Source organism: Paroedura picta, chromosome 10 (genome assembly GCF_049243985.1).
Source record: "Paroedura picta isolate Pp20150507F chromosome 10, Ppicta_v3.0, whole genome shotgun sequence".
NCBI classification, from domain to species: Eukaryota; Metazoa; Chordata; class Lepidosauria; order Squamata; family Gekkonidae; genus Paroedura; species Paroedura picta.
Genome location: NC_135378.1, coordinates 8,796,859 through 8,813,342, shown reverse-complemented (window position 1 = coordinate 8,813,342; position 16,484 = coordinate 8,796,859). Strand labels below are relative to the sequence as shown.

The window sequence follows — 16,484 nt, the reverse complement described above, 5'->3', positions numbered from 1 at the left end:
TGTGCGAAACTGGTGTAGAACGAGGCCCCGCTCTCTCTCTTCTGCCGGCTCACGTTTGGGCCACAAGGAGATTGGCTGCAGAAGCCATGATGCCCCCCGCACCATGTCAGCCACATGGCATTGCCAGGTTCTGGTGGCCAGCGTGGAAGGAAAGGCCACGGCCACGGACACCCCTGTCGGAGTCAGCCTGGAGCCTAGCAGTTTGTTTGCTTGGCATGCATTTGTGGACCTGAGGGAAAGCCTCTCCGAAGACACCCGCCAGAGAGCTCTTCATCCAGTGAATACCAACTTGTTGATGGTCCCCCAAATGTGCACTTGGCCTCAACCAGGGATTTTTCAGCCCTGGCCACAGCCTGGCGGACTGTGTTGCCGGTTGCAATGTGAGCCCTTATGGAGCCTTCCAGTTTCCGGAGGGCTTGCGAGACGGCACTCTTCCAGCAGGCATGTGGTTGAGGCCCAGGACCACCATCGCCATCAATGCTGGCCGGACCCCCCACTACTCCTCCGCTGTGCCTGGCCAGCTGCAGCCCACCTTACTTCCAGGCACTGAGGGTAGGAGCGAGGACACAGACTGTTTCAATGTATTTTTAAATCTGAAACTTACTGTCCTGGTTTTTAACTTATTGTTAATGGCAAGGAGCAGGGCAGCCTATAAATTGAAACATGATTAGATAGATAGATAGATAGATAGATAGATAGATAGATAGATAGATAGATAGATAGATAGATAGATAGATAGATAGATAGATAGATAGATAGATAGATAGATAGATAGATAGATAGATAGATAGATAGATAGATAGATAGATAGATAGATAGATGAGTAAAGCAGGCAAGAACAGCAAATAACTGCAGGAGAGTCATAGTTGGAATTCACCAAGCTTTGCCATGGTGAGGGAAGGAGGGCTGTGGGGGCTTTCTTTGAGATTTTTAAAAGGTTGTCTAGTCTTTTTATTTGTGTACTGTCAGTGGGACACACGGCATTTCATCATGTGTTCCTGCCTTCAGGTGTTCCTGCTAGGAAGTATTAAACTGAGAGATCCCTGCTGGGTCAGGCCAGGGAGGGCCCATCCAGTCCAGCCTCCCGCCCCACACAGGGGCCAGCCAGTCCCTCTGCAGGGCCAGCCATGGGGCAGAGAGACAGTACCGATGCTGCCTCCTGGCTCTGGGCTTCAGATGCTTAGTTCCTCTGAATGTGGGGGTCCCCCTCAGTCCCCAGCTGCTGACGGATTTCTCCTCCATGCATCTCTCCAGCCCCTTTGAAATCTGCTTGTTCCTGTGGCCATCACGGCATCCTCTGGGAGCCACTTCCACATTTGAATCATTTTCCGTGTAAAAAAATATTTCCTTTAGCTACCCTTAAAATTTTTTTAAATAGGCCCTTATTTTTAATGTTTGCACAGTCAGCCTGGATTTTGCTAATCGTTTATATAATTCCTCGAAGCAGGTGACGAGACCTGTAGGTTCATCCGGCACTGCCTTCCGACCCCCAGCGGTCCCTTAATCCTCTTCAGCACAGCATTGCTGAATCCAGCTACCAGAATCCCTCCTTGCATCTTCTGTATGAGCAGCCAAGGCAGAGAGAAAAGTCAGTTCAGCCCAGAGATCACAGGAGTAATATCGGAGTGGGAGATCGCTTCGACACCTGCTGGCCAAATCGGGGTATAGCGCCGTGAAATCTGCAAGCCTGTGTTCAGCCAGGCGCATAGAAGGAGCTCTCTCTCTCTTCTTCTTCTGGAAACTGACGTATATGCCCTGTGGAGTTGTGGGTTACACACATTAGCATGGAACTTGGGGAATTAGGAATTCTGGCTCAGACAGTATGGCTTGGCAGGAATGCAGCTTCAGCAACTTACTTTCTGGTAAGCCACATTTTGAATGTTTCTTGTAAATAATTTTGTTAGAGTTAAGCAGAGAAGTGGGGGGAATGAATTGAAAAGACCTGTTTGCATGGGGGGCCTGCTGCAGTGTTGAAAGAGCGTGATGGTGTCCAAAGCACTCTGCAATTTTCCTTTTATAGGCTGTAACTTTTTCTTTCCAATGAGTACAGAACCAGGATAGCTTCCAGAGGGTAGCTGTGTTGGTCTGAAACAACAGAACAAATTTAGAGCCCCAGAAGCGCCACTAGACTCCAGAACCAGTACAGATGCAGATATGACATCCACGTTCTTGTTCCTGTTCCCGTAACGCCAGGGTGACTGTAATGCCTTTCCCCTGAGACCACCCTAGGATGAGAAAGGGAGAGCTGATCAGAAGGCATATACAGTTTCCTATTCTACTGGGGTCAGCGGCATGAAGCATCTGCCTTCAGCAGTGGAACAAGCTTCTCTGCTGGTTGGCAATCTCTAGATTTAGTCATCTACAAATGACAAAACGGCTCATAGCATTTTCCTTTTGAAATCCATGCCTCTAAGTGTAACAGACACTTACCGAGCAGCCTGAACGTGGGTTTCCCCGAAGATGCAATGGGAACCATCTCCGGAGTGCTCCTCTGTATGTTTTGAATACAAGCAACTTTGATCTGGAGCCCTCTGCAATAATGGTAATCCCTCAGGATACAACCCTGCCCATCCTTGCTTCATTTCGGTTTCATGGCTGTTGTCAGGTTTCACGCACAGGCTTACTAGGAACTGCGCACCCTCCCTCCCCCCCCCCCCACGGTGAGGCGCTGGCTGAGGCGGCCTGGAGTGGCCAATTCAGACAACTCGGCGCATAACCCTACGTCTTAGTGGGCCTGGCCTTGAGAAGTCATGAAAAACACCTAGAGATCATCTATGTCTTTGTTAGGGTTAGTCCACTTTTCTGCCTGGGATTACACAGAGCAAGTCAATGTAAACCACAGGACGGGACATTCCAAAAACAATTCAATAGGATTAGGATTATAGACATCTGGAACCCACTGGAATTCTGAAAAACAGATCTGAAGCAAAGCACGGGTATTAAAATGACACATTAAATCAATGACATTGTGAATTCCTACTTGTGCTTGTTAAATGCTTGTTCAACTTCCAATTTATGGCAGCCCTATGGATTAAAGTCTTCCGAAATGCCTTCTTGTTCAGAGCCTTGCAAACTGCGGCCCATGGCTGGCTGGCTGGAGTCAATCCATCACTGCATGTTGGATCTTCCCATTTTCCTGAAGCCTCCAGTTTTTCCTAGCATTATTGTCTTTTCCAGTGACTCTTTTCTTCTCATAACATGAATTAAAATCTCTTCAAATTGCTGGGCAGGGTTGGTACTTCAATGAGAGACCACCAAGGATGAATCTACAGAGGAAAGCACTGACAAGATTTCTCTGCTTCTCACTTGCCATGAGTTGCCATGAGCTGGGTAAGGCTAGAAGGCACGTATGTATTTTTCTCATTGAGGGCTTTTCTGCATTTTTTTTAAAATTTATTTCAATAGAAATTACAGAAAAAGAGAAACTTGTCAAAAGAGTAAGAGAGCAGGCATTCTGCTACCTTTACCATTATAACACCATTATAACACCACATTATTCTTATTCTTATTGTTGCTATTTTATTTCTTCTCCATCCCTCCCAGGTGTAAATCAAATCCATAAACTATACATTTCCTTCTGATTAGACCATACAGCTATTTCTTCATATTCAGATTAAACACGTCTACATTTGTCACAGTTCATCCGATCATTTTTTTGTCTTTCCTGTAAAAAGTCCATAAAAGGTTTCCAGTGCATCATAAAGGAAGCTGTTGTATTTTCCCTAACCAGTGCTATGAGTTTGGCCATTTTGGCTAATTCTAGCAACTTTACAATTCAATCATCTACTGTAGGCAGATTTACCATACGGGTAAAGTTCCTTGATTAATCAATCGAGCCCAACAAGAATGCTTCTGGTCTCATTTGTATAACACTCTTTAAGATCTTGGTATGCAAGAATGTAGCCAGAAGGTCTATCACATATGGTAAAATGCCCCTGATTGTTGTTCATATTCCTAATATTTGTTTGATCTATTGTGATACATTTTAGTCAATTTTGATGGTGTCATTTACCAGCTGTAAATTATTTAAATTGGATCTTAATGTAAATGTAATACCTTTCTACCACATTTGTTCCCGTTGCTCCATTTGTATACTATAACTTCAAGGGGGTTGTAGTCTGCATATGTGCTAGGTAATATTTCTACATTAGCCATCAAAGGTTTTGGAAAGCCAACACTGATCAATTCTTGAATAAGAATTATGTTGTTCTGAGAAAAAATATATCTGCATTTATTAGGATGCGATTCTCTCCAAACATCTACTAGAGCTGGTTGTTTAACATTTAATGATGCCATCTTTAGCATCTTAGCACCATTGATCTTCTTTGATTTGTCCATCAATGGATCTGTGACTGCATTAAAATCACCATTCCTAATCACTTCAGTATATATTAATTCTACATATAACTGGGACAGCTCTCAAAAAAAATTGTTTCCATTATTTGGTGCATATATGTTGACCAGGGTCCAAGTCGTCACATTTGTTAAGAATAATTTAACAATAAATCCTCCTTCCTTCTTGGATCTCCGATGTCTTCCCCAGTCCCTCCCCCTCCCCCTCTCTCAGACACACACATGAACTCCTTCACCTTCCGCTCCGCCCTCCCCCTTACCTCTTGCGGCAGGAGGACCCCAGCCGATGGCTTCACAGGAGCCACTTTGGCCTCTTCTGGATACACAAGCAGCGCCCCAGCCAGCTTTGCAGGTGCCACCAAGGCCTCTGCCAGTTTTGTGGGTAGTGCCCCAGCCTCCTCCAGCTATGCAGGCAGTGCCTTGGCCTCCTATGGCTTCGTAGCCACCACCTTGGCCTCGCCCTCCTCCACTGGCTGCCTCCCTGTCTCTTCAGGTGTGCTCCTGGGGCAGGACTACAGACATCATAGAATCATAGAATCATAGAATCATAGAGTTGGAAGGGGCCATACAGGCCATCTAGTCCAACCCCCTGCTCAACGCAGGATCAGCCCTAAGCATCCTAAAGCATCCAAGAAAAGTGTGTATCCAACCTTTGCTTGAAGACTGCCAGTGAGGGGGAGCTCACCACCTTCTTAGGCAGCCTTTTCCACTGCTGAACTACTCTGACTGTGAAAAACTTTTTCCTGATATCTAGCCTATATCGTTGTACTTGAAGTTTAAACCCATTACTGTGCGTCCTCTCCTCTGCAGCCAGCAGAAACAGCATCCTGCCCTCCTCCAAGTGACAACCTTTCAAATACTTAAAGAGGGCTATCATGTCCCCTCTCAGCCTCCTTTTCTCCAGGCTGAACATTCCCAAGTCCCTCAACCTATCTTCATAGGGCTTGGTCCCTTGGCCCCAGATCATCTTCGTCGCTCTCCTCTGTACCCTTTCAATTTTATCGATGTCCTTCTTGAAGTGAGGCCTCCAGAACTGCACACAGTACTCCAGGTGTGGTCTGACCAGTGCCGTATACAATGGGACTATGACATCTTGTGATTTTGATGTGATGCCTCTATTGATACAGCCCAAAATGTTATTTGCCTTTTTTACCGCTGCATCACACTGCCTGCTCATGTTTAGTTTACAATCCACAAGTACTCCAAGGTCTCGTTCACACACAGTGCTACCTAGAAGCGTATCCCCCATCCAGTAGGCATGTTTTTCATTTTTCTGACCCAGATGCAGAACTTTACACTTATCTTTATTAAATTGCATCTTGTTCTCATTTGCCCATTTTTCCATTGTGTTCAGATCTCGTTGAACTCTGTCTCTATCTTCCGGAGTATTTGCCAGTCCTCCCAATTTGGTGTCATCTGCAAACTTGATGAGTAGTCCCTCCACCCCCTCATCTAGATCATTAATAAATATGTTAAAAAGTACCGGGCCGAGCACCGAACTCTGAGGTACCCCGCTACTCACCTCTCTCCAGTCTGATGAAACACCATTGACAACAACTCTTTGAGTGCGGTTCTCTAACCAATTCCCTATCCACCTAACGATCTGAAAATCCAGATTGCAGTCCTTCAATTTATCCATCAGAACATCATGGGGAACCTTGTCAAAAGCTTTACTAAAATCCAAGTAAATGACATCAACCAAATTTCCCCGATCCAGCAAACCTGTTACTTGGTCAAAAAAGGAAACTAGGTTGGTCTGGCAGGACCTGTTGGAGACAAATCCATGCTGACTTCCTTGGATCACCAAATTGTCCTCCAGATGTTTGCAGATCGCTCCCTTTAATATCTGCTCCATTATCTTCCCCACAACAGAGGTCAGACTCACTGGTCTGTAGTTTCCCGGGTCATCCTTCCTCCCTTTTTTGAAGATCGGAATAACGTTTGCTCTTTTCCAGTCCTCCGGGACATCTCCAGTCCTTAAAGAGGTTCCGAAGATGATGGACAAGGGCTGTGCAAGTTCTCTGGAAAGTTCTTTGAGTACTCTCGGGTGCATTTCATCTGGACCAGGGGATTTGAACTCATCCAGTGCAGCTAAATGCCTCTCGACAACCTCTCTATCCATGTTAACCTGCCACCCAGACACTATCCTTTGGCTACAGCCATCTCTAGATGTGCCTAAACACTTTGACCTGTGGGAAAAAACAGATGTAAAATAGGCACTAAGCCTTTCTGCTTTCTCTGCATCTTTCGTTAGAGTTTGTCTATCCGCACCCAACAGCGGGCCTATTGCCTCTTTTACTTTACGTTTGCTCCTCACGTAACTGAAAAATCTTTTCTTGTTACAATGGGCTTCCCTGGCCAATCTTAGCTCACTCTCAGCTTTGGCCTTTCTGATGATTGATCTACAGTGCCTAGTAACCTGTAGGTACTCTTCTTTAGAGCTCTGTCCTTTCCTCCGTTTCCTGAACATTTTCCTTTTCTTTCTTAGTTCCTCTTGAAGTTCTCTGTTCATCCAAATAGGCTTCTTAGAGCTCCTGCAGTGTTTTCGTATTTCTGGAATAGTCATTGATTGAGCATGCAATAGCTCTTGTTTGAGTAGCGCCCACCCTTCACATGCTCCCTTCCCTTCCAGCATTCTCATCCAGGGTATGACACTCATCATGTCTCTGAGTTTATTAACGTTTGCCCTACGAAAATCCAACATCCGCGTCTGGCTACAAGCTTCCTTGGCTCCCCATCTCAAAAGGAATTCTATGAGGACATGGTCACTTCCCCCTAGGGTCCCCATCCATACCTATTTCTGTCGGGCAACACAGCAGAAGATGTGTTCCACATTAATAGTAAAGCAACCCTCCACGTCTTGGGCCAAAATTTTTGCATTAACATTGGGATTTGAGATATAGACAGCCACCCATCATTATTTAACCTTTGTGATAACTATAAAAACTTTTTTGTTTCTTTACATTCAATTTTTTAATGCTTTTGTTTGATGTTTCCTGTAAACAAACTATATCCACTCCGGCCTTTTAAAATTGGTTTTATATTTCTATACCACCCTCTCCTGAGGCTCAGGGTGGTTTACATAAAAGATAGGGATATTACAGTATAAATTCATAGTAGAACATCAGGACATCAGAACAATGATAACAATGGGTACCAGGACTGAAGACAACAAGAATTACAACATTTCATAATAACAGCATTAACTTCTAACCCTAATCCTGTTGGTGCCCAATTTGAATTTAGATCATGAGTAGGGGTTTCAGGGGGACCCAGTGGATGCTGTTGGATTGGTTGGCCTCAACTAAATGCCTGGCAGAAGAGCTCCCTTTAGCAGGCCCTGTGGAACTGTGGGAATTCAAGCAGACCCCTGATCTTTTCAGGGAGCTCATTCCACCAGGTGAGGGCCAGGAGGACAGAGAAAGCTCTGGCCCTAGTTGAGGTCCAACATGCTTCTTTGGGGCCAGAAATCACCAGCCAGTTGGACATGGCAGAGCCTAGGGTTCTTTGGGGGGTGTAGGCTGAGAGACAGTCTCTCAGGTACACTGGTCCCAAACTGTGTATGGCCTTGAAGGCCTTAAGTCTGATCCAGAATTCAACTGGGAGCCAGTGCAGCTATTGGAGAGCAGGCTTCATGTGGGACCTCCATGGAGTACTTGTGAAGATCCTGGCCACAGCATTCTGGACCAGTTGCAGTTTCCAGATAAGGGTAGACCTGCATACAGTGAATTGCAGAAGTCTAGTCTAGAGGTGACCATCGCATGGATCACTGTGGCTAGGTGTTCTGGGGCTAAGTAGGGCACTAGTAGCTTGGCTTGGTGTAGATGGTAGAAAGCCTGCTGTGCTTCACTCGTGACCTGTTCCTCCATCCCACCCAGGTTTCTAGTGAAGTGAGGTATCGATAGCTGCACTCTGTCCAGGTTTAGAAAGGTTAAGCATCAAACGATTCTGCTTGAGCCACCTCGTCACTTCTTCCAGACATCTCGCTAAGGCTTTTTGTTGGTACATTTAGACCTTTCACATTTCTTGAAAGGATTTTGAGTCTCTCCATATGTTTATCTTTTCACCTTCAGTCTTTATCCTGATTTAGATAGACCCTGTGTTGGTTGGTTGGTGCCCTGGAATATTTATTTATTTGATTTATTTGATTTCTATACCGCCCTTCCATATGGCTCTGGGCAGTTTACATACAACATGGGGAGATATATGGAACAAATTAATATATAATATAAACAAATACAACAACAACAATAATCTAAAGAATAGATCTTTTCCATTCAAATTTCCTCATCCACCAAATAATCTGGAACTAAATCCTTGACATCTTGGATCAGATTATCTTTGCCAAAATCTTCTGGAAAACCTTTCACCCTCAAGTTCTGTGATCTGCCTTGAATCTCTAAATGCTCCAGCCTGTCTTCAGCTGAGTCTTGCCATCCCTTTTATCTTTTTAACATCATACTGTGATTGTTGTACCTTGGCCTGAGTGTCTTCTATTTGACTTGTATTTATTTCCACAGATTGCTTAAGGTCATTAATTCTAGTTGCTAGCTGTTTCTTAGTGCCCACCACTTCTTTCTTCACATCAACTATTTCTTTTCTCATGCCTTCAATTAAGTCTTGAAGCTCCTAACAGGGGTAGTCAAACTGCGGCCCTCCAGATGTCCATGGACTACAATTCCCAGGAGACCCCTGCCAGCGAATGCTGGCAGGGGTCTCCTGGGAATTGTAGTCCATGGACATCTGGAGGGCCGCAGTTTGACTACCCCTACCTTAGGTTATTCATCCAAGCCCCGCATAATCTGTGACAACAATCGTTGTCATTGTTGCTGTTGCTGTTCTCCCCCTGTTTTCTTCCATCTTGTCTTTTGGGACATGTCCTTCTTTCTTCTCCAGTAAGCTCTTAGGTCTGCCAAGTGTTTTTGTTTGGGAGAAGCCAGAATATTAGATCAATCCAGAATTAATTGATTAGACGTATATTGGCAAAACTGTTATTTAAACTCTGTTTTAAAATATTGTTAAAACACTGGTTAAAAATAATTGATTAATCAAATTGGCAAATTCGTTTAGATCATCAGTTAACAATCAATTATTAATGTATAATAACACCCAGATTGATTTTTAGTATCAGCACACTTAATTAAGACAAGGCCCAAAAGACAAAGGAAAGCAGCAATTGATTTCTGATCATCCGTATACCACAAAGTTAAGATAATTATCTTGTTAAAATGGGTCAAAGTTAAAAAAAACAATAGGAAAAACAATTCTTGAATATTATCCCTATAAAGGTCAGCCAAATACCATGTCAGGATTGTCTCTTCTTTAAACCTTCGTTTTCTTCTACAGTTGGCAAGGTTCTACACGATGGACAATAAATTACACCTGTCCTCTTCAGTTCTTCAGATTCTTTTGAAGCTCTCCAAATAACCCAGTTAGTGCCCCTGCGGCTTTTTGTCACCCAAGGCAAACAATGACCACATCGCCCACCTGGTCCATTGCCTCATTCCCTACAGTGGCCAGTTAGAGGTTGTTGAGACTCCCACAAGCATCGCATGAAGAGTACAGCTGCCCCCAAGCCAGCAGCCTTCCATTGCCCTCCCTCCAAGCTACTGTCATAAGGTTACTAGTTGCTGGATAGATTCCCTCACCCCAATTGTCACAAAGATTTAAGATGTTGACAAGGAGAATGAGGTGAGAAAGAATGCTGCAATGCTCATGAAGCCAGGCCCATGACCTGCCCCGAAACCTTTTGACCCACTTTTGGGTCCTGACTCAAAGGTTGGGAAACACGGATATAGATTTTCCCTTACACTTATGATGGTGAAATGCCCGTGTATGTTGCATTGCTAGCACGGGGTTTCAAAACCTTTCGCCCAGAAGGATCAGCATCTTTTGATGCTAGCACTCGTGCAGCCGAGCTTGGGGGCGGTCCCTTGAGCCTGGATTTGCATTCAGCATCCGTCTCATGGAAGCGCTCTAGAAAATAATAGGCCACGATGGTAGGAAACCCTCTGGAATCTCAGAAGTCGGTAGAAAGTAACTTGTGAAACTAATTACTGCTGCACTTTAACTCAGGATAATTTCTGCAGGATATTATCTAAAAGCCGAGAAACAGACCCTCCTTACAAGAGATCATAAACTCGCCCTTTCACTGAAAGCTGACGAAAGTGATGTTTCTAATTGTTATAATGGCACATTTATTAATGACTCATCTGGTTAGTATTTCTTACTTTGGACAGCTTTAATCAGGGCAATTATCTCTTTGACAGCCTAGACAGGCAGTTGGACAAGGAGAGACCCCTTAATAAGATTTAACTCCTATGAACCAATTAATCTTTCTATAAATTTATGTGTTCTAACAGATGGACCATACTCAAAGCAGGCTTTTGACTAAAACCATAAATCCTCTTGTGACTTCTTTTTTCTTTTCTTTTTTTCCTGGCAGTAGCAAGAGAAATTCATACCCTTTTTTGCAAGTCAACCAGAATTATTATTAAAAAACCCTCTTAAGCTGTGATTTTTAAAACAGGGCAATTTAATGCAGTTAGGTTAGTCTGTGTATATTGAGTTTGCCGTAAAAGATTCGTGGTTTTTGGAAACTCAGCCATGCACTTTGCTTATCTGTGGTTAAAAGGGGAATAGATATAAAAGTCTTTTTTGTTCTCTTGGAATATAATTTTGATGCATAAAGATAGTTTTTGTTCACACTAAAACTGGTGTGGCACATATATATGTGTGTGTGTGTGTGTGTGTGTGTGTGTGTGTATGTAAAGTTATTTAAAAACATTTATCAAGTGATATGACCATATATAATCATGTTCACCTGCCCCCCCCCCAAAAAAAGAAATGGCCAATGATGATCCTGGAGGGGGTGGGAAAGGGAGGGACCCAATTTGGGCATGTAAAGAGCTCTGCTTCCCAACCATATACGGCCTGATTGTGCCACTTCTGGGGGTTCTCAAAGCCTGAAGAATGTTTCAGGGGTTGCTCAACAGTACAAAAGTTGAGAAAGGCAGGTCTAACTGAATGGAAGCTGAATACTAACAGTAGTTTCCAAGGTGTAATGCAAAGCTGTGTGTGTGCGTGTGCAGACAATTGGTAGGGGATGGGTGGAGGTGGGCTGATGTTGTGGGACATCCATAACCATTCCTGTAATTCAAGGAGCACAGCTGTCCACAGCAGGGTGTCCAAACTTCCACTTCTGTGAAAGGAGTTGTTTGTCTGTGGTTGAAATTTCAGAAAGGTTCTACGGAAAGAGGCGCCAAGGAAAAGGCTCATGGCAGGAAATCTACCTGGGTTGATGTCCCAGAAAATGCAGTTCATCCTGAGACAGAGCCCAGCATTACCCAAATAGACAGGCTCCTAATTAGTTGGGGAAATTAGCTTTGAGGAGACAAAGCAAGCGGGAGTAACTGGGTGTTTCCACTTTTGTATACCAGGATTTTCCCTTTAAAAGAACTTTCCAATAAATCAGGCTGATGTTCAACTGGAAAGGTTTTTTATTAGAAAGAAAATGAACATAAACAAGAACGCATACACATGCAAGAGCTAAGTAAGAAAAATTGGGAGGAAAGGGGAGAGATCAGGGAAAGGCGATAATTTCCAATCCTGAAGAAGTCCGCAGAAGCAGCAAGCTGAAGAGCAAAATGTTTTCCGCTGTGCAGGGACAGGGGAGGGGGAGAGCAAATCCACAAAGGTGTTCCTAATATACGGCAAAATGTTCGATGGGCTTTCCTGTTAAGGTAGGACAATGGTAGATTGAGGTCCGATGACCCTATAAGTACCAGGGTTTAGGTGAATAGAATTAACAGTGATCGTCGAGGCGGCTGAACCAAGCTGAAGCATACAACTGTAATTGCCCTCATGATGTGATGTCACTTCTGGGGAGAAACCAGAAGTGACATCACACTGCTCTATCAATTGCTCTGTGGCAAGACCATCGTGTTTCCGGTGTTTCCCAGAGTGGCATGACATCACTTCTGGGTTTTCTCTGGCAGTGACATCATCCCTCACTGGCAGTCTTCAAGCAAAGGTTGGATGCACACTTTTCTTGGATGCTTTAGGATACTTTGGGCTGATCCTGCATTGAGCAGGGGGTTGGACTAGATGGCCTGTGTGGCCCCTTCCAACTCATGTTTCTATGATTCTATCTCATGGCACCAATAGTGGTTGCTTCTATTACCATTTCTCCCACCAGTTGCCAAAATGGTAAGAGAAGAGGGGGCAGCAGGAGGCTGGGCACTCCTGACTGTAGCACATCGTCTCCCTGGTGAGTTCCTTATCTGGCTGTGCTCTGCCCAAGCTCTGCCCCATTCTATGACTATTTCAAGGGCTGCAAGTGAGTATGACATAAGTCACTGGAATTCTTGCGCAGTCACCAAACAGGGAAGTGGCTTTGCTGGAGATGTTCACAAAAGCCAAGTAGCTTTGGCCCTGATGCCTACATTGGTCCAGGCCATTGTCAGAGAACACCCAGCCTGCCACAGCAAGACTGGGCTCATTTCCCTTTTTGCAAAAGTAGGCTGGAAAAAGGAACCAAGTTGATAATCTGATTGGTATGCAAAACCTGGCCAGAATTAAGCAGCACTGAAAACTCCAAATTTTTGAGTCACAGCATCACATTAAAAAGAGCAATAGAGCAAAAGCCCTTGCAGGTTTCTGCCAAAAATAACCGAAAGCATTAAAAACCCACAATAGTCTCTCTTTAGCCACCTTGACCTCACTTGATTTCACCCTCTCTCCCAAAAATACTTCTTGCCATCAGCTTTTAGCACTTCCACTTCACCTTCAATAATAATGTCTCGCCCCTCTGCATCTTTCTTTTCCAGAGCAGCTCTGCTGGCAGGGGGCAAAGGAGAAAGCCGACCAGAGGAACAGCATAGAGGGATCACCCCGTTTCTCTTTCGAAATGCCAAGGAAGGCAGTGGCTTTATGACAACATCCCTCTCTTCCAATCCCTTCATCTCAGACCAATTTGTATTTCTCGCAGGAAAATGGGGGGATTGGCTATCATGCATATGAGACCTGCTTATGGGCACAATGGAATGATTTTGTTAGCTGGAAATCAGGGAGAATTGTTTATTTGTCTATTTTATCCATCCATCCATCCATTCATTTTCAGGCTGCCCCTCCCTGCCTAGCAGGCAACCCAGGTTGAACCTACATGGATTCAGCCTGAGTTGTCTGGGACTCAACTGAACTTCGGCCAAGTTAGTGGGTGACAGGTCACTCTCTAGAAGAGAAGCACATGGATGTTTTAGAACCTAACCAAGTAATCTTTTTGAAAAGCACAGTTCTGTTTTTCAGTTCCATTTTATTATCTTTATAAGGAGATGCTGAATCACAACTTGAGAAGAAGAAATAAGAAGTAACTGGAGATGTTTGAAGAAGCACTCTTGGAATCCACCTGCTCTCCTGCGACGTGGTCTGCCAGTCTACGACCTCTTGCCACACGCAGGATTGGTTCTCAACCAACAACGGCCTGAACTGGGCCCAATCCTTCAGAGGCTCTACAGCCATTCTTTCTATCACGGAGTCATCAGAAGACATGTCAGACTCTTCTCCTAACAAGCTCACCAGCACTGCTGGTTCGGTTGCGATTTCACTGGTCTCCCTGTGGGTGTAGCGCCACCCAGGCAGGGTAGGTAGGTGTGGCAGGAATCTGCAGGACTCAGTGAGTCTGCACTGCCCGCATTCTCCACCAGTGTGGTGCTCCTAGGGGAGCCCCCCTGGGCTCCTCCCCCTTCTGCCATTTTGGGATTCCTATGAGGGCTTCTTCTAGAGACACAAGCAGTTGACTGCAACCACAATGAATTTATTGAAGCACAAATTCTCTTTACAGATTCCTCCCATTTCTTTCCCATCCATTCCTACTCTCTACACCCTCCTCGTGCTCTCCGTGTCTTTTATCCTTTTCCACAAGCCCCACCCTGCCAGGCTCCTATTCTGCTGTGCCTACCTCCTTCCTTAACCAGCCCAGCTCTTGGGCATTGTCTACATCTGCCTTCTGCCATCCAAACCATCCACCGCTTTTTCCATTTTCTTCTCTATTTCATATTCCGGCCATCCTCGTACTTACCCTTCTGGGGGAAGTGGCTGTGGGACCTTAGGTCTCACTCCCCCCTGCTCCCTCCCCCCTGTTGGGTATGTTGCAGTTCCTCTGCAGAGTCCGGCAGTGCCCACAGGTATGTCTCCTTCTCTTCCTCCGCTTCTTTCCCTAGTTGCTCCCCCTCGTCCGGCCCCCTATTTGGTTTGCTCACTACAGCACTGATAGCTATTCTCACCGAGCAGGAATATCAGGGGTCTCTCAGCCCCACCTCTCTCACAGGGTGTCTGTTGTGGGTAGAGGAAAGGGAAGATGAATGTAAGCCACTTTGAGACTCCTTTGGCATGGAGTCTCATATAAGAACCAACTCTTTTTCTTCCTCCTGAGATCTGTCCCACTGGAGAAAATAACTACTTTGGAGGGTGGATTCTATGACATTATATCCAATTGAGGTCTTTCCCAGACGCAGCGGGCCTGCTCTGAGCCCCACGCTGAAGCTGGGGGCTCAGGGGGAGGGGGAGCCGATGGGGAGGCCAGTGGGGACCTCCCACACCCACCCACTGCCCACTAGCTCCCACTGTATTTTGGCTACAGCGGGCTTAAACACTAGATATATATAAGTCTAAGAGTCTAAGAATATTAACATCAATGCAATAACCAGGCAAACTTCTTCATTGAACTCCTTCAGCTGCATGAAACACCAAGCTGGCTCTCTGAAACTGGAGTTCAGTTGTAATTCTGGGAGATTTCCAGGTTCCACCTGGAGATTGGCAACGCTAAGCCTGGAAGCAACCTCTGAGTGACCTGATACCACCCAAATTGCTTGACTCAACTAGGCCTGGGTACTTGCTACTGTTCAACAGCAACCATTCTATACAAACTAGTTGTCAACAACAAGCCTTTAATAGCATATAAAAGTACAATATAAGAAGGGAAAGTGCAAAAGGATCCACTGCTAGTGAGAACAAAGGCAAAGATCATGCTTTAGAGTAAGACATAATACATTCACGATTTCTCACGGCAAGATGTAAAAACTTTGCTACTGGTTCAATTATATCAGGGTTCTGGAATGTCAAAAGAAACGGAGTCTTTCATTCATCCAAATGCAGTTCTCTTTTACGCAGCAGTGAGTTAAGAAATTTGGCTCGGATCAAAGAATAAAATGGACAATGGAAGAAAACGTGTGTAATTGATTCTATACAGCATTGTCCACATGGGCACAACCTAGCTGAATATGGGATCTGTTGAAATCTCCCATATGGAACAGCAGAAGGTAGAGCATTAGTTCTAGCTAGCATGAATGCTCTACGCTGTTGTGGGAAGATTAGATGGTAGAAGTATGCAGCTAGGGGCTGAGAGCTTGGTGAGATCCCCAAGCTCAATGGCGAGCAACCGTTTCTAGCGTTTTAAGCCAATTTGTGAATGGGATAGCACTACCGCATCATCTGCGTATAAAAGCAGTGGGATGTGAAGAGAACCAATTTTTGGGCAATGGCCAGAATTGGGGGATAAGGACGGAGCAAGGTCATTTATAAAAAGGTTAAATAGGAGGGGAGCCCAAATGCATCCTTGTTTTACCCCTTTGTTGATTGGTATTTTAGGAGTAAGACTCCCAAGGGGGGTGAGTTTGACTTGGCAACAGGTAGAAGAATAGAGTTTCCTTATAAGATATCTATCTTCATCTATTTTATCTATCTTCAACAGCTTATCCCAGAGAAGATCTCTAGGGATAGAATCAAAGGCCCCCTTAAGGTCCAGAAAAGCTGCAAAGAGCTTTGGACCCTCTTTCTTAGTATATTTGTTGACAAGGTGGGCAAGGATGGTGCAATGATCAAGGGAGGATTTCCCTTGACAGAATCCAACCTGCTCAGGGCCTAGAATCTTTTCTTTAGTCAACCACAAGGTAAGTTTATTTGATAGAAGTTTGGCATATAGCTTCCCAACAATAGAGAGAAGGCTGATGGGTCTATAATTGGTTGGGAGCGAGCGGTCACCCTTTTTAAATACTGGAACAAGGATTGCATTTGTCCATGAGTCAGGCATCAGGCCTGTTTTGTTAATTACAGTAAAGAGAGCAGCCAAGAGA

At 44.8% G+C, this 16,484-nt stretch overlaps 1 long non-coding RNA gene across 1 annotated transcript; it reads left to right on the top strand.

Annotated features, from left to right (window-relative positions):
• Positions 1 to 1,452: 1,452 nt before the first annotated feature.
• On the top strand, positions 1,453 to 16,054 carry LOC143819427 (uncharacterized). Its single transcript, XR_013224967.1, has 3 exons — positions 1,453 to 1,862; positions 3,231 to 3,330; positions 13,683 to 16,054. It is a non-coding gene; the product is annotated as an uncharacterized LOC143819427 (long non-coding RNA).
• The last annotated feature ends 430 nt before the right edge of the window (positions 16,055 to 16,484 follow it).